The following is a 19,074-nucleotide window of genomic DNA, read 5'->3' on the forward strand; positions in this document are numbered from 1 at the left end:
GACTCCAAATCAGCTGGACCACCTGAGGGTGGAGTCTCCACTCTCCCCTTAGGGTAACCTGACATGACAGTGTGTCCGCTGCAGTGTTGAGGTCGCCCGTGATGTGAGTGGCTCGTAGCGACTTGAGGCACTGCTGACTCCAGAGGAGGAGACGGCGGGCAAGTTCTGACATGCAATGGGAGCATAGAGGATGAGGATGCCATATGCCCCAGGAGCCTCTGAAGAAGTTTCAGTGGAACCGCTGTTCTCCGTCTGAACGCCTTCAGACAGTTCAGCACCGACTGTGCATGCTCGTTCGTGAGGTGCGCTGTCATCGAGACTGAGTCCAACTCCAGACCGAGAAAGGAGATGCTCTGAACCGGGGAGAGCTTGCTCTTTTCCCAGTTGACCCGAAGCCCCAGTTAGCTGAGGTGCCAGAGCACGAGGTCCCTGTGTGCGCACAGCAACACTCAAGAGTGAGCTAGGATTAGCCAGTCATCAAGATAGTTGAGGATGTGGACACCCACTTCCCTTAGCGGGGCAAGGGCAGCCCCTGTGACCTTGGTGAAGATGCGAGGGGACAAGGACAGGCCGACGGGGAGGACCTTGTACTGGTACGCCTGGCCTTCAAAGGCAAACCGCAGGAAGGGCCTGTGTCTTGGTAAGACCGAGACGTGAAAGTACGCGTCCTTCAGGTCTACCACCGCAAACCAATCTTGATGCCGGACACTCGCTAGAATGCGTTTTTGCGTCAGCATCTTGAACGGGAGTCTGTGCAAAGCCCGGTTCAGTACTCGCAGGTCCAGGATCGGTCGCAACCCAACGCCTTTCTTTGGTATGATGAAGTAAGGGCTCTAGAACCCTTTCTTCATGTCGGCTGGAGGGACAGGTTCTATTGTGTCCTTGCGCAGAAGGGTAGCGTCTCCGCACGCAAGGTAGCAGCATTCTCGCCCTTCACTGAGGTGAAGCGGACGCCGCTGAATCTGGGCGGGCGCCTGGTGAACTGAATTGCATAGACAAGTCGGATGGTCCGGGTCAGCCATCGCAACGGGTTGGAAAGCGCGAGCCATGCGGCCAAACTCCGGGCGAGGGGAACCAAGGGAATGATCACATCGGACGTACCGGCGGGTGGGGCCTCGCGGCGGGGTGGAGCTCGAGGTGCCATGTCGAGGGGACTCGAGCCCCATGGCCGTGCTGAGTGGATTTTGGGTGCCGCAGCCTCCTGGGCATGCGGCGACAAAAGATTCTCCTCCCGGCCCTCCACCGGGGGATGGAGTGGTCTGTCGAGCCCCAGAGAAGTAGATCTCCTCGCCCCTGGGTCACCCGTCTCGGGGGCGCTTCGAAGCCTTCCTCGGGTTCTTAGCGGCTGGCCGTGAGACGGATGGCGTCTGCTTCCTGCGGAGGGCTCCATGTCAGAGCCAGGCCATGGGGGCGGGCTGCAGCAGAGATGGTGTTGTTGCTGCAGGAGGACACCCTTGGCGATGAGCAGAAAGGGTGCGGGGTCTTAAGCCGCGCCGGGGCAGGATATGTTGTAAAACCGCTTCTTGGTAATGGGGGCATCAAGGAACTGTGCCTTGTCCGCTTCTCCAATCTCGACCAAGTTGAGCCAAAGGTGGCACTCCTGGACCACCAGGGTGGACATCGCCTGCCCGAGAGACCGCGGCGTGACCTTCGTCGCCCGGAGAGCGAGGTCAGTCACTGAGCGCAGTTCCTGCATCAATCCCGGATCAGAACTACCCTCGTGCAGTTTTTTTAGCGCCTTGACTTGGTGTACTTGCAGGAGAGCCATGGCGTGCAGGGCGGAGACGGCTTGTCCGGCGGCACCATAGGCTCTAGCCGTCAGGGACGACATAAACCTACGGGCCCTGGATGGGAGTCTCGGGCGCCCATGCCAGGTGGTGGCGCTCTGCGGACACAAGTGCACCGCGAGCGCCTTGTCCACCTGGGGGATCACCGAATACCCCCTGGCCACTCCGCCATCGAGGGTAGCGAGAGCGGGGGAGCTGAAAGACTGGGACCAGGCAGTAAAAGGTGCCTCCCACGATCTTGTCAGCTCCTCATGCACTTCCAGGAAGAAAGGAATGGGGGCAGAGTGTGGCCGTGGGCAGCGCCCCATGCCCAGGAACCGATCATCGAGCCGCAAGGGTTCAGGGGAGAGTGGAGGGTTCCGCTCTAGCCTGACGCTCGCGGCCGCCCGGGAAAGCACGTCCGTCATTTCCGCGTCGGCGTGAGGCTGGGCGACCGTTCCCGAAGGAGGAAGCCGAGCCGAAGCCTCTGCGTCAGACTGGACGAGCCCGCTCTCCGATGCTGTGCTCAATAACTCATTGTCTTCCAGATATCTGAACGAGAAGTCGAACTCGCGCTGAGACGAGCCGCCGGTCTCGTGCAAGAGCCTGATTGGGGCAAGCGAGCATGCTGGGGAATGGGAGGTCCATGGGGGGGATACCCGGCGGAGGTGGTCCCATTGATGTCCCCAAATTGCCCCCAGTGCTAACCGACACGGCCTCAAACCTGTAGGTAGAAGGACTGGTACGGGGAGCCGCTGGAGTGGCTTGCTTTCTTACAAAAGAAAGCCGCGACCGCAACGTTGCCATGGTCATGTTCTCGCAATGAGGACATGACTCATCCACGAAAGATCTCTCCGCATGGGCAGTGCCCAGACACGTAAGACAGCGATCGTGGCCGTCAGAAGTGGAGAGATAATGACTGCAACCAGGAATAACACACAAACGGAAAGTCAACTTTAAAAAGTTCCGTGTGTGCCGCTCTTTCAGAAAGAAAATATACTGTTTTAGAATATACTCTTTTAAATCACCCAGGGGCATTCTCTGCAAACCACAGATGCAGAGGGGGAGAAGCTGCTGAAATGCGCCGTAAGATCCAGCAGAGAGAGGTGAATGAACTCGGTGGATGAATTCAGCTCAATGAATAGAACCACTTGGCTCCGAAGAGAAAATCTGAATGAGTGGTTGCATACCAGCTCCTTTTATACCCGTATGTCCGGGGGAGTGGCATGCAAATTCCACTCGCCAATTCTCATTGGCATTTTTAAAAAAAAGCAGAGGTGTTTGGGGCTCCCAAGAGTGACCCCTAGTGTCACTACATCGACACAATGTCGAGTGAGTGACAGATAGGGAACAGAAATTCCGGCCTGGAATGGAAACTTCAAAGTAGAATATACTGGCTGTAGCATTGTTATCGGACAAGCCAGTATTTCAACTTAGCATGTTTCCTAATTTCCTAATGACATATTATGGTCATTTTATGATTTAGTAGAGTAAAAATATTACATATAGCACCTTTAAAGGACAAAGATTATTTACTATAGTCATCACCGGATGATATATTGTGTATATGTATCTTTCATATAGCCTACACATTGTATTTTCAGTTATAAGTATGTTGTTTTGTGGTTTGACAGCTACATGCAGAGAAATTGCATAATAAACATTGGCATTTTTAATCATTCAGTTTGCGCAGTTACACCAGTTTCATACACTAACCTGCAAAGTCATCAATGTCACTTTGTTTATTCTTGAAGAAATACAAAATCCTTCATAACTTTGGACTGCCTTCTGCTGCGCCGCATCAGCCCATCATGTGTGTGTGATACCTGTGCCTTTCCTACCCGTGACTGGCTTCAGTAAATGTTATTTCACCCTCTTGGGGTCTCTCAATGCTACTACACCAGAATGTTAAACAGAACTGAGTGAATTGGAAAATACGAAAAATTCTGCTTCTAATTTAAATGTAGACACATTTTTTTATTTTTTTTGCAATGAAATGTAAACATATATATATATATATATATATATATATATTTATAAAATCAACATTTAAACCCCACAACCCCCCTACCTGACCCCGCCCCCCCAAAAAAAACAACCCTGTGGTCAATATACATACATACATATACAAACATAAATACATATACATATATATACAAATACATACATACATACACACACATAATAATCATACAAACTATAATACACTACTCTCTCCACACCCCACCCGAGAGCCCTCCAAAAACTCCAAATACCTGCCCCATTTCCGAACAAACTTATCCAAGCCACCCCGTCTTCCCGATGACACCTCCTCATAAGCTGCCACCCTCCCCAACACCGTGCACCACTCTGGATATGGGGGCGCACCAGCTGACTTCCAACCCCTCAAAATAACCTGCCTGGCGATCATCACACATTTCAGAACCCAGTTCTCTTCATGACCATCCCCCACATCGATGACCGCCCCATCGCCCAGAACACAAAGTCTGGGGCAAAATGAAACCTGAGTGCCCACCACGTCGCACACAAAATTCTGAAACTTAAACCAGAATTTCTGGATCTCGACACACCACCAAAAAACATGGGCCATGTCTCCATCCTCCGATTGGCATCTCCAGCAGGTGGATGTGTCTTTAAGACCAAGCCTATACAGTCTAGAGGGGGTCCAATAAAATCTATGCAAAATTTTGAATTGTATAAGACGTACCCTTGCATCACTAGATGCAGACTTAACGTTTTTAAGAATCTTAGCCCACACTCCTTCCTCCAATGCCAAGTTGAAATCTTTCTCCCATACTCTCTTGAGAGAAGTTAAGGCTCCGTCCCCCATACTCTGAATTAACAGGGAGTAGTACACTGATGCCTCATGACCTTCTCCAAAAGCCGCAATCACCTCTCCCAAAGCATCTGCCTCCTTAGGGGGATGTGTGCTACTCCCAAAAATAGTACAAAGCAGGTGGCGCAGTTGTAAATACCTATAAAACTGAGGTCTGGGGATCCCAAAATGTTGGACCATGTTTTCAAACGATCTCAACACACCACTTTCATATAGGTCACCGAGTGTAGCAACCCCCCTCACAATCCACTCCGGCCAGCAGAAAGGGGACTTGCCAATACACAGTCTTGGTTTCTGCCATATGCTTGAGGCAGCATTTAAATAAGTGTCCAAATTAAACAATCTGGACACTTTAGTCCATACTGAGTGTAAATGCGAAATAACGGGGTGTAACTTAACTTTTCAGATTAGTTTGATAGAGATGCTTTGTAATGGCGAAATAGGGGCAAGAACTGCCTGTTCAATAAGGTGGAAGTGACCAATGAGCCAAATGTCTGAGACTGAACGCATAGTAATAAAACAAAATCTTGGGTAGACCTAGCCCTCCTTTGTCTATCGGCCTATGTAACTTATTAAAATGCAATCTGGGACGTTTACCATTCCAAATGAAGGACTTCGCTATGCTATCAAATTCCTTGAAATAAGAGAGGGGGACATCTACAGGGAGAGATTGTTGCAGGTAGTTAAATTTTGGAATACAATTCATTTTAATAACATTAACCTTCCCAATCATCGATAAATGTAATGAAGCCCACCTGCTGACATTGCTCGAAAACCTTTTTATTAAAGGGTCAAAATTAACACTAACTAAATCAGACAAATTTGCTGGGAATACAATCCCCAAATACTTAATGCCCTGTTTGGGCCACTGGAAGGCGCCCGGCTGAAAAGCCGTTACTGGACAGGACGCTGTCTGAGCCAAAGCTTCGGATTTAGCCCAACTGACTTTGTATCCTGAGAACTTGGAAAAGGAATGAATAATTCTGTGGAGGCAAGGCATAGATCTAGTAGGTTCAGAGACAAATAATAAAATATCATCTGCATAAAGCAGAAGCTTATGCGGCACACCTCCCGCAATCACCCCTGGAAAATCTCCTTATCGCAGCTGCTAATGGTTCCAGGGCAAGACAGAACAATAATGGGGAAAGAGGGCAACCCTGCCGAGTGCCCCTATTCAGAGTAAAATAATCTGAAATTAACCCGTTTGTTTGTACCGCTGCTACAGGTTGTCTATAAAGTAACTTAATCCAACCAATAAATGGTCTCCCAAACCCGTACATTTCCAAAATCTTAAAAAGATAATCCCATTCTACCAAATGTAGACTAATTTTAATATATCGATGCCTCAAAAATATATTGATAAAATAACGTGCCAATCAATAATCGATATAACGATATTTTATGACATCCCTAGTAAGATATACACTCACTGAGAACTTTATTAGGAACACTATGGTCCCAATTAAATGGGCCAATGTGGTCTTCTGCTGTTGTAGCCCATCCGTCTCAAAATTCAACATGTTGTGCATTCTGAGATGCTATTCTGCTCACTACAATTGTACAGAGGGGTTATCTGAGTTACCGTAGCCTTTCTGTCAGCTCGAATCAGTCTGGCCATTCTCCTTTGACCTCTCTCATCAATAAGGCATTTCCATCCACACAGCTGCTGCTCACTGGATGTTTTTTGTTTTTGGCACCATTCTGAGTGAACTCAAGAGACTGTTGTGCATGAAAATCCCAAGAGATCAGCAGTTATAGAAATACTCAAATTAGCCTGTCTGGCACGAACAATCATGCCAAGGTCGAAATCACTAAGATCAAATTTTTCCACATTCTGATAGTTGAAATGAACATTAACTGAAGCTCCTGACCCGTATCTGCATGGTTATATGCATTGCGCTGCTGCCGCACGATTGGCTGATTAGATAATCGTATGAATAAGTAGGTGTACAGGTGTTCCTAATAAAGTGCATAGTGAGTGTAAACCTTTTATAAAATTTTATGCCTGAACAGGACCATCCCCATACCAAGGTCAGTTTTACTACTTTGTAAAGAATTGTCACCCACTCATAATGAGTTGTTTCCATGCAACTGTGAAATTCCCCTCTAGACATATTGTTTTAACCTGGCCGGGAAGTGTATTAGTCACATCTTTGCTTAATCACTTAATTATTTTCACTCCTGAAACTCCCACTCAAAGTTAGTGCAGGGTAACCCCCTAGATCCGGCCCTAGTTCTGCGACAGCAAAAAACAAAGAAAACAGTAATTTATCACTTCTTTTACCTCAGTAAAATTATGGTAGCCTTTAAAAATTATCCACTGCAGTTAAACAGCTGGAATGTAGAAATGTTGATGTGAAACTGCACTCTGTCACTCTCTGCTGATTTTCATTTAAATAGTGAAAAATTGTGTTAAGTCAATGGCAACCATACAATCTTTGGTAGTTTTTAAGATTTTAAAATTCACATTATATTGACATATAATAAAGCAAGTTTAAAAGGAGCATTATTCAGCTACTCTTGAAAATGTGTCTAGATATTTTTGGAAACTTACAGTGGTGGCCAAAAATATTGGCACCCTTGTGAGTAAAGAAGGTTGTGAAAAATATGCCTTTATTGTTTATTCTTTTGATCTTTCATTCAAAATATTCACAAAATATATCCTCTAATGGATATCGAATAATTGCAAACACAACTCAAAATATTTTTATCAAATATATGTGTGGCACAATTATTGGCACCCCTAGAAATTCTTATGAGTAAAATATATCTGAAGTATATTCCATTCATATTTTACATTTTTAGTACACCTGGGTGACTAGGAATATGAAATTATTCAGCCATGACTTCCTGTTTCAGAGGGGTATAAATATGAAATAACACACAAGCCAAATTCCCTTAGTCATCTATCACAATGAGTAAGACCAAAGAATAAAGTTATGATGTGTGGCAAAAGGTTGTTGAGCTTCACAAAATGGAAAACGACTGTAAAAAAATAGCTAAAACATTGAAAATATCCATTTCCACCATCAGGGAAATAATTAAGAAGTTCCAATGAACTAGATATGTTAAGAATCGACCTGGAAGAGGATGTGTGTCTATATTGTCTCCAAGTACGGTGAGGATGGTTCGAGTGGCCAAAAATTCTCCAAGGATCACAGCTGGAGAATTGCAAAAATTAGTTGGGTCTTGGGGTCAGAAAGTCTCCAAAACTACAATCAGACGTCACCTACATCACAACAAGTTGTTTGGGAGGGTTTCAAGAAAAAAGCCTCTGCTCTCATCCAACAACAAATTCAAGCATCTTCAGTTTGCCAGACACTACTGGAACTTCAAATGGGACCAGGTCCTATGGTCAGATAAAACAAAAATAGAGCTTTTTGGCAGCAAACACCAGAGATGGGTTTGGCACACACAGCGAGGTAGGCATATGGAAAAGTACCTCATGGCCACAGTTAAATATGGTGGTGGATCTTTAACGTTGTGGGGCTGTTTTTATGCCAAAGGTCCTGGACATCTTGTTCGGATACATGGCATCATGGATTCTTTCAAATACAAACTGATAAAAAAAAATCAAAACCTGACTGCCTCAGCCAGAAAGCTTAAAATGGGCTGTGGTTGGATCTTCCAGCAAGACAATGATCCAAAACACACATCAAAATCCACACAAAAATGATTCACTGACCACAAAATTAAGGTTCTGCCATGGCCATCCCAGTTTCCTGACCTGAACCCCATAGAAAACCTGTGGGCTGAAATGAAGAGGAGAGTCCACCATGTGTTCTCCAACCTCATTATGCATTATAGGAGAAGACTCAGAGCTGTTATCTTGGCAAAGGGAGGTTGCACAAAGTTTTGAATAAAAGGATGCCAATAATTGTGCCACACATATATTGACAAAAATATTTGTTTTTGATAAAACTTGTGTTGTGTTTGCAATTGTTTGATATCCATTAGATGATATATTTTTGTGAATATTTTGAATGAAAGATCAAAAGGATAAACAATAAAGACATCTTTTTCAAAGCCTTCTTTGCTCATATTTACCAAGGGATTTTGAAAATTTTTGGCCACATCTGATATTTGTCACATGGTTCCTCTATGCTATTCAGACACAATAAATAGAAAACATACACACACTTAGATAGCTGGTGTCTAAAACATCATACAAATAAAATATATTCCATTTTTTATTTATTAGTGTTCAAGATACGTCAAACCAGCTATAAATTTCAAAAGAGTTTGATGGATATTACAGATAATGAAAATAGGCTAGAAGTATAAAAATATGGATGTGAGATTGTTATATTTAAAATAGGTAATCTGAAAGTGTATACATCTGAACGTGGTGTGTTGTTTGTGTTTAATGGTGTGCTTCGTAAGTTTATTTGAGGATGACTGTTAATATGAGAATCACACTTATACAAGGCAGAAAAATAAACAGATATCACATTAATACATTCACAATGCTTATTACAATATCATTATATGTCAGTATTTTTATGACTTGTCTGCAAAATGGACTACAGCATCCTAAAACAGCATGCACATGCTAAAACATGATTAACAATATACAATAACAATATAGTGGTAGTATTGCTTGCAGCCGTGTTTTTGGAAAGTGTAGTTCTGCAGCACACTGGTGTGCTGTCTTTAGATCTTGAGATATAGTTATATTTAACAACGACAAAGTAGTTTATTTGAAATCCATTGCTGTTAATCGACTGCTGACTGGTTTTCCCAAAAATGTGATGGAAATAGAAACTAAAACTGTGCTTTTTTCCGGTTGAACCTGTTAAAATGTTGTACATTGTTCCGAGTTTAGTAAATAGTAATTGAACTCTTGGTAAACTCAATGGTTCTATTGGTAAAGTATGATTTTGTGCTACTTCAGCAGTGTTGTTAACAGAAAAGTAATATCAGACAGTGTTAGCTAAAGCATTGATTTCAGACAATCATCCTCATACTAAAGAGATGAATTTAATTATTTAGTAGTTGTGATAACCATTGTTTAACTGTGTCTAGCTATAGGCACCTCGAACTGATGAGTCGCTCACATTGAGAACCCAACATCATTCTTGACGATAGAAAGGTAGACTGTCGGTATTGAAATCCAGTGACATGCTCACTAGACAAGTATACCATGTCCGTTTGGAACTGAATAGAAGGCTCAGTGGCCTGAGAGAAAGTCACTGAACAATGTCTAAAGTATTGATAAGGAGAATTGTGTTGATGAAAACACCAACACCCGTTAACCCTTTAGCCACCATTGCTGATCATGCCAGTTGAAATATCACCAATTCCATCCAAGCCAAGCTTTTGAAGATCCAAGTCCATACTGGCCAGCACCTGGAGCAGAGTTATCTCCTGTTGTGTGGCCAGGTCAGTCAGGGCCGGACAGGTTGGATTGCACTGTAGCCATTGGCAGTTATCTACAAGTTGAAAGGGACAGCCCTTTAGGGCCATTTTGCTGTTCTTATTGGCCTCCTGAAGACTTCTGTCCCAGCACTGCAGAGCACGGGAAAGTGACGTCCCCTTGACCTGGAAGTCCATCCAGTTACTAAAAGACAGACAAATTAGTAATTAAAAATAATGTGGTGGAGTTTAGAAAACAGTGAAGACATACAAACTGATCACACTGTGAATTAGATGACAAGAGGTTGAAAGTTCTGTTGCTTAAATTGATTTGAGCTAACCGAAATTAGAACCACTGCCCTTTGGCTGAAGTTGGAAGTGTTTTTTTAGTTGCAAGGACAAATGTCCAAAGGGTGGCGCCAAAAGCTAATTATATTTTTAGTTGTAAATTATGTAATACAGTCCACAGTAATGCATGTTTAATTAACCCTACTCCCTAACCCAAACCCTAATCCTAAACCTAACCTCAAGTGGAGTAAAAATATAATTTTAGAGCGAAAATGTAACCTCTGAATGTCATTCAGAAGATTTTTTGGTTACAATTTAACAAATTGCAGTTATTGATTGAGTACATAAAAACTCTTTACCAATGTCCTTACCTTACCTAACCCTGATCACTATGGTAAGCCTAAAAAAATTATTTGTATTGTGAGCTGTCGGGTCGGATTTGGCATGAAATCGCTGGCTTATGTCGTTCATCCTTGCGTCATAACATCATGTCTGTAAACACAGGAAAGAAGAACTGGCTGTCTCATGTTCAGGCTTGATAAACTACAGTACGTTCAGTTCACTCAGTCACACTCACACAGTTCACAGCATCCCTGCAGTCTGTATGAATGTTTATCTGTTATCCATTTGGTGAAGTTACCTGCTATGATGCTTGGATATGTTTTCTGGTAGGGTTGTGAAGCTTATATAAATCAAACATTACTCGTGTGTTAACCGATCGTGATGTATTTGCGTTGTCAGGGGAAATAATTGTGACTTGTTTACTAATATTCATGACTTCTTAAATTGACCTTGTAATTGTTATATTGCATATTTAAGCATGATATTTTTATGTTTAATAAAGTACGTTTTATCCCCATCATTATTGAATCCTCGTTTTATGTTTTTAGGTGATATTGTTATTTTGTGCAGTGCATAGGCATACTGTTGTAGTATTACGGTTCACTTCCATTATCAACTGAAGCTGTACAATATAATATAAAAATAATAAAGTCTTCCATTGAACACGTATCAGCCATATCATGAGATTCACCTCTAAAATTGATGTGTAGTACAATACAAACATTATAAGTAGATAAAACACTTGAATAATAATATTAAAATATACTGGTAACAGGTGGTTGAAGAGAGTCCCCTTTTATCTCAGAAAAGCACTATAAGTGTAAAATTAATTAATTCGGGGGTTTGGTCTGGGTAGCTCAGCAAGTATTGACGCTGACTACCACCCCTGGAGTTGCGAGTTCGAATCCAGGGCGTGCCGAGCAACCAAACTGGCCCGGTTGCTAAGGAGGGTAGAGTCACATGGGGTAACCTCCTCGTGGTCGCGATTAGGGGTTCTCGCTCTCAATGGAGCATGTGGTAAGTTGTGCATGAACCGCGGAGATTAGCATGAGCCTCCACATGCTGTGAGTCTCTGTGGTGTCATGCACAGGGAGCCATGTGATAAGATGCGCGGATTGACAGTCTCAGAATCGGAGGCAACTGGGACGTGTCCTCTGCCACCTGGATTGGGGCGAGTAACCGCGCCACCACAAGGACCTACTAAGTAGTGGGAATTGGGCATAACTGTGCCATGTAGCACATTTTATAAAAAAATATACAATATCTCATTAAAACAGCTACAGTTACACTTGACATTACAGTGGTTATGTTACAGTGTAAGTACTGTACATAAGTATTTTTTGCTTGCAAACTTGCCACCATGATGCTAAAGTGTTGTGGCTGTTGCCAGTGAGTTGCTATGCAGTTGCTAAAGTGTTCTGGGTGGTTGCTAGGGTGTTGCTAGGTTGTTCTGGATGGTTGATCATTGGTTGCTTACTGGCCCAAGTCAAAAGACATCAACCCTTTAGTCTTTAAGATAATTTGGCCGGTCCCTAGATATGTGGTCGCTCCTTCAATGTAAGTCTATGTAGTCTATGTTTGTTTTTATGCCCGTTTTATGGTTTGGAGAAAATCCAGTTGCTTAGAAAAGTAATAACAGACCTCTCTTCAACAACCCGCACAATTTGTATTATGCATGTCCGTAACACAAATGGTGCCAGATGAATTACATGCCAAACTTCATTACTTTGAGTTAGGGTTTTGTTCAAATCAGTAGCCCTAAGTACAGTGTTGGGTAGATTACTGCTGAAATTTAATCTGATACTGATTACAACTGACATGATTGAAATTGTAATCAGTTATGTAATTTTTTAGATTACACTTTTAGGTAATCTAATCAGACTTCTTATAGATTACTTATTGCATGTTTTGCAAATAAAAAGCTTGAAATCATGGTCTATGAAATTAACAATTAGTAAATGTCTCCAGATATGTTGTAGAGATGACCGATTTGTACCTCCTCATAATTATTCATGAGAAGGTGTAGCCTTAATTTATGACTTTTTGCACCTTCCTCATGCATTTGCATGGTGCAGAAGAACGAAGTTTCATGTGACCGACACCTCTAAAATGTTTGTTTGCAGCATGCATTTTTACTAAAGGTTTTTTAAATTTAGAAGCATAATCAGTACATTACGCACTAGTTATTGCCGCTGGCTGATTGGTGATCAAAAATGCAATGCTATTATGCACATTAAAATGTAATCTGATTACAAGTACTTGGTTTTGTAATCTGTTTACGTAACCCAGATTTCATGCAATCTGTTACTACCCAACACTGCCTTAGTATGAGCCATAGTAAAAGTGAATTACAGTTAATTACTGAATAATTGTAATGCACAGCATATAATTGATGGTATAATATAGATACTGTAATGTAAAGTGATACTGAAATTATTCACCATTGTGGTCAATTTAAAATAACATGAACACTTTACCGAAGTCCTTTCTTGATGGCATCAACAGGGGTACAGTAGGCACTGTCTGGACAGTCAGGGACTTTTTGCTGTTTACTCTCCAGAAACCAGCCAGAGTCAACAAGACCACGCACCTGAGCATCTGCACCCAACTACTCCAGAAGACTGGACACCTTATCGATGTTAAGCAGCACACCTGTTCCACCAGCACTGCAGGACAGAATAAGTAACTGACTCTTGACTCTTGTTTCAATTAAAGGGTGACCTCATCCATCAAAACAGGGAAGGAAATTAATTTTTTTGCCCACCAGCCATGGTGGCAGCTGAATGGCTAGTTTTGCCAGCCAAATTAGAGGTCATCCGCTACATTTACAGGTAGATGAAAGACTAAAATTACCTGCCACTGTGCCAAAAATTTCACATCCTGCCCCCAAAAGTAAGGTTTGTCAAATTAGTTGACTATAAATAAGACTATAAATGCCTCTGCTGACTATAAATGCCTCTGCCGTGATAAGACATTTAAGGCCCTATTTTAAAGGAAGGTTCGGGGTTCAGTACAAGTTAAGATAAATCGACAGCATTTGTGGCATTATGTTGATTACCATTCAAATAAATTTCATATTTTCGTAATTAATTAATTTCCTTTTCTTTAATAAAAGCAAAAATCGAGGTTACAGTAAGGCACTTACAATGGGAATCAGTGGGGACAATGAAAGTGAATGTGGCCAATTTTTGGAGGGTTTAAACAGAAATGTGAAGCTTATAATTTTATAAAAGCACTTGCATTAATTCTTCTGTTAAAACATGTATTATTTGAGCTGAAAAGTTGTTTACACACATATCCTTTATGTTTTGTGATTATACTTTTGAAAAAGTAAGTACTTTAACTTTAAAAAATTGGCCCCTTACATTGTAAGTGCCTCACTGAAACTTAGATTTCTGCTTTTTTTAAAGAAAAGGAGGAACGAATCGAAATTAATGTTTAAGGTAATCAACATTATGCCACAAATTCTTTCGATTGAGCTTAACTTGTATTGAACTTGGAACATTCCTTCAAGAGTGCCAGTGCTAAGCTCAGCACTATGCGATAAGTCATACGTGCAAAGGCGGGCGGATTTAGGCATGGGCAACATGGGCAGCCGCCCGGGGCGGTATCTTTCAACGGCCCTTTTGCAGAGACTTAAATCACTCTATGACAACAGGTTGAAAAATACCAATACAAATTAGGTCATAAATACAATTGTAAATATAAACCTAATAATAATAATTGAAAAATAAACCATGACCAAAAGATAATTTAACACAAATCTCATAAATATTTGTTTCATAAAATAAGGAATAAGGAATAAAACAGCTACAACAGTGATTGTCAGGGACATCATTTGATGTTCCACTATATTTTCAGAATTTGGACATGGACTTTATTACCACCTGCTGGTGAAATCTCCAAACTACTAATGCAGGAAATGAGTTTGGACAGATGTCCTTTTGAAATGTCTTAACGCAATTACCTATTTCTCAGAAAAATAGCAAATTGCACTTTGCGGCACTTCATTAACATAAAATACACACACAGTTTGCGTGCACCCACAGATAGTGCAAACACTCCCATACACGGCCACTTGCGCTTTTGCATTGGCACGAAAATTGCACTTAGAATTAGCCCTTTCACGAAAATTTGAGACGACATTGCGCACACTACCAAAAATAGAGCCCTTGGTCTGAATATCAAAGTGCTTCAATGTATGCTTTTGTATTTTGGCCCATTCGCTAACCAACAAAACATGTCACTAACCTGGGAAGAATCCTCAGAACTCATTCTGCCTACATGGCAAGACATATATATAGATATTATGTCATTGTCTATAGCATTACAGACTGCAGTTAACATTTTAATGGTAGACAACAGTATGTGCTGAAAATAGTGTTTTGGTCAGTGTTGTGTGTGAAGGCGGTTGTGTGGTACAATTAGGGGAATCATAATAACAACAGTTCTTGAATTTTGTGGAACTAATAAATAAATTTCATGAACAATTTATAATATTATATATTTAACCATTTATCATTTAAAATAAAACTTGTTTTCAATGTTTCCTTGTTCAACATGTGGTATTTGGTCCAGCATTTTGGAAAGCTAAACTGTATTTAGAGATTTTCACTTAATCCCTCTTTCATTGTAAATGCACCCTGGTGTTTGAATAACAGTCCAAAATGACACCGTAAAAAAGTGAAAACTTGCAGTTTTTACATTGAGAAGCTATTTCTACCTCATCTGACCCTTGCAAATTACTAGTTGGTGTAACTTAATATATTCAGGTTGATTCAGTCATATAAACTAATATTTTTTAAGTTTGTTTAGAATAAAATCAAACATCTTTTACAGTAAATATCATATTTTTATTTTATTTTTTTTTAATATGCGTATAATATGCATGTTTAGTTTCAAAACAATGGTGAGGCAATGATCCCTGACTTTGTAAATGCTGAGCCACCACTAGAGTGGGAACATGGCCAGTGAAGTCTCACCTGGTTCCTGCCAGCATCACAACTTTGGCTTGTTTCAATCCTTTTTGAGCAAGGTCTTTGATCACCTCCCGAATGATGAGAGATCCCATGAAAGTGTATTCTAAAGTGAAATAAAGATATAGAGAATTTTGGAAAGGTCATAATTTTGGTGACAAAGATTTAAATGGTCTGGCAGAGATCACTAGGGGCAAATTTACCTGTTTCTTTTCCCTGTTTGGGCTTTGATGCTGCTTTGTTACCACTCCACATATCACTTGAACAGTAGGGAACAAACCTAGTTTGTTAGAAGTTACAGGAGACAAGTCAGTTAGATGGGATATTTATAAAGCATACATAGAGCCTCACTTTTGAATTTACCATATAGGAATTTTCAGAAACCTACACGATATTGGCATTATACCAGAGAGGATTTTCTTCAGCTTGTGGTGATGGTATACCACTCCATGCAAATAATCAAAGAGGGTATATTTATTAAGAACCACTGAAGTATTGACTAGCTGGAAAAAGATAGGATGTGCTGGTGTGTGTCTGGTTAACATCAGCCAACCTTTGCGTGTTTGTGGACAGTCTGTTGAACTCATAAGGCGGGGGATAGTTTTGTGTCTGGAATCACAAGTCTCTTTGTTGTAGCAGCACCAGCCACCTAAACATGATTAATTACAATTAGCTTTACATTTAGACACTCAGATAGCCTGCAAGACTCTCACAGCTCAGACAGCTTGAACTATACAGGCACAACTTGTTGAATATTAATCTCTCCCTCTAGTGTTGATAAATAACACATTGGTATAAAGAGTGTACCGTTTTATACTAATACATGTATTTTATCATTTTAAAATTACTTTTTAATCCACAAAAACTACACAATGTTCAGTGAATCAATGGCAGCCAGCTAGCTAGCGCAGATACCTTATACTGTAGCTTGTTCACTATATTATAAAAATGTGCTGTACTGGTAGGTATGCTAGTCTCTTAACCTCCATTTATAATTCACTTCCTCATGGTGAGGCTTTCCAAGTAAAGAGACATGGCATGATATATGTGCTCTCACCTTCTCTTTCCTGTATTTTATAATTTTGATATTGCTAATTCAACAGTGTAGCATGTTACTTTTCTTGCCCATTAACACCGTATATCTTCTCTAAGAACTGGTGAACCAAAGTGATGTGACATGCTCAAAAAAGCAAGAAAAAGTACATCTTGAAGAAGATGACCAGCAGTCAAAATAATGCTGAGCAATGCATTTAAGCCGGCTGACCTCTCTCAACAAAATTAACTTTGTTTTAAAAACTCACCTTCCAAAAATATCATCCATCTCTTGCTTCCTTTGAACTCCTTAAGGTAAAACCTATGGGGCGTAAATAAATATAGATGGTCTAGAGAACATTGCCATATGAGGGCATTTTTTAAACTGTTTTGGTCATAAGTCAAAGGAAAATTATATGTGACATTGCAACACTGCAACAATTTTGAATGTGTCACAGTGAAATTGGCCATCACTTAGCCAAATGGCCATAGTTCTTACAGTTCATTAACTTGACACATTTCCCAGCTACAAATGTAGGTCCAAATGTAAAATTGTCATGGGAACCTAAAACCGTCCCGTTTTCTTAATGTGAGCAAAAAGCTATATAAAGGTTAGCAAAACATATTGGATATTTAATTATTATTATTATTATTTATTTTTTTAAAGAAATACATGTTCTCCTAACATTGGGAGAACCTTTCAAATTGTATAAACATCATAAGGTTGTTCCATTAATGTTCTTTCAAAAACATTTGTTCCTAAACTTTAAAAGGATATTCTGGGTTCAAAACAAATTAAGCTCAGTCGACAGCATTTGTGGCATAATATTGATTACCACAAAAAATTATTTTGACTCACCCCTTTTCTTAAATGTTTTTTTTATAATAATAAAAAAAGCAAAAATCTGGGTTCCAGTGAGACACTTAAAAATGGAAGTGAATGGGCCCAATCCGTAAACGTTAAAATACTCACTGTTTCAAAAATATAGTCACAAGACATAAACAATATGTGTGTCGCTTACTAACAATTTTACAACATGTCAACAAACTCTGGAGGCCTGGGTAGCTCAGCGAGTATTGACGCTGACTACCACCGCAAGTTCGAATCCAGGGTGTGCTGAGTGACTCCAGCCAGGTCTCCTAAGCAACCAAATTGGCCTGGTTGCTAGGGAGCGTAGAGTCACATGGGGTAACCTCCTCGTGGTCGCGATAAGTGGTTCTCGCTCTCAATGGGGCATGTGGTAAGTTGTGCGTGGATCGCGGAGAGTAGCATGAGCCTCCACATGCTGAGTCTCTGTGGTCATGCACAACGAGCCACGTGATAAAATGCGCGGATTGACAATCTCAGAAGCGGAGGCAACTGAGACTTGTCCTCCGCCACCCGGATTGAGGTGAGTAACCGTGCTACCACGAGGACCTACTAAGTAGTGGGAATTGGGCATTCCAAATTGGGAGAAAAGGGAATAAAAAATAAAAACAAAAAACAAAAAACAAAAAACCCTAAAAAACTCTAAAACCCTAAAATGACTGTAAAAATGACAATTTAAACAACTTAGCTCAACTAAATACATCATCTGAGTTTTAACAAAAAAATTAATGTAAGTGCTTTTATAAAATTATAAGCTTCACATTTCTGCCTTTAAACCCCATTAACTTCCATTAGTAAGTGCCTTACTGTAACTTCAATTTTTACTTTTTTTTATAGAAAAGGAGGGAAGAGTTGAAATAATTTTTTGTGGTTATCAACATTATGCCACAAATGCTGTCGATTGAGCTTAACTTGGAATATTCCTTTAAATAATGTTATCCAAGTTCCCCGTTGGTGGGTAGTAAACCAGTTAAAATCATTGATATTCTAATTTATTTTGCACTCAGTTGGATAGCAACAGTATCTAAAAATGTAGATGTTCCCAAACATCAGTTGTTCTCAGCTAAAATGTGAGGATATCAGTACTGTCTCTTACCCAGCGGCAGTACCATCGTTGCATGTCACTAATGTGTTCTGAAGAAAGTGTAGCTTCATTTCATCAGCAGGCTTGTTGACCGATGCGCTTAGTTGTGTAGTGCAGCAACCTCTGGGGATTGTGTCTTTGCTGGAATCAACAGCACCTGCTAGCCCAGAGTGTGGATCATCTACAGGGCCATGGTGGGTTGTGTCTGTAGCTTGGCTGTTAGGCTTCTTTGCAGCTTTCCTGCCCGGCTTGGCATTGCGGTTGTTCTGGCAAGAAATGACTCCAGCAGAAGCAGGTACGTAACATGACACAGAATATTCATATCAAATCCAGCAGGACCTCCCTAAAAAAAGGCCAAAGAGAACAGTCTGCATTAAAGTCACAAAAGACTTTAATCAGCACCTTAATTATTTGTCATAAAGGGACCAAATACTGAAAAGATGGAAGAGAGGTGGTAAACCCAATCATTAAGTTAAAGGGTTTCAAGGCCATTTCCCATTTGTCATTTTCAAATTCATTTGCTGAAT

At 41.0% G+C, this 19,074-nt stretch overlaps 1 pseudogene; it reads right to left on the reverse strand.

Moving 5' to 3' along the window:
- Positions 1-9,861: 9,861 nt before the first annotated feature.
- Positions 9,862-18,869, reverse strand: LOC127445688 (carboxylesterase notum2-like; annotated as a pseudogene).
- Positions 18,870-19,074: the final 205 nt, after the last annotated feature.

This window comes from Myxocyprinus asiaticus, chromosome 9, assembly GCF_019703515.2.
Source record: "Myxocyprinus asiaticus isolate MX2 ecotype Aquarium Trade chromosome 9, UBuf_Myxa_2, whole genome shotgun sequence".
Classification (NCBI taxonomy): Eukaryota; Metazoa; Chordata; class Actinopteri; order Cypriniformes; family Catostomidae; genus Myxocyprinus; species Myxocyprinus asiaticus.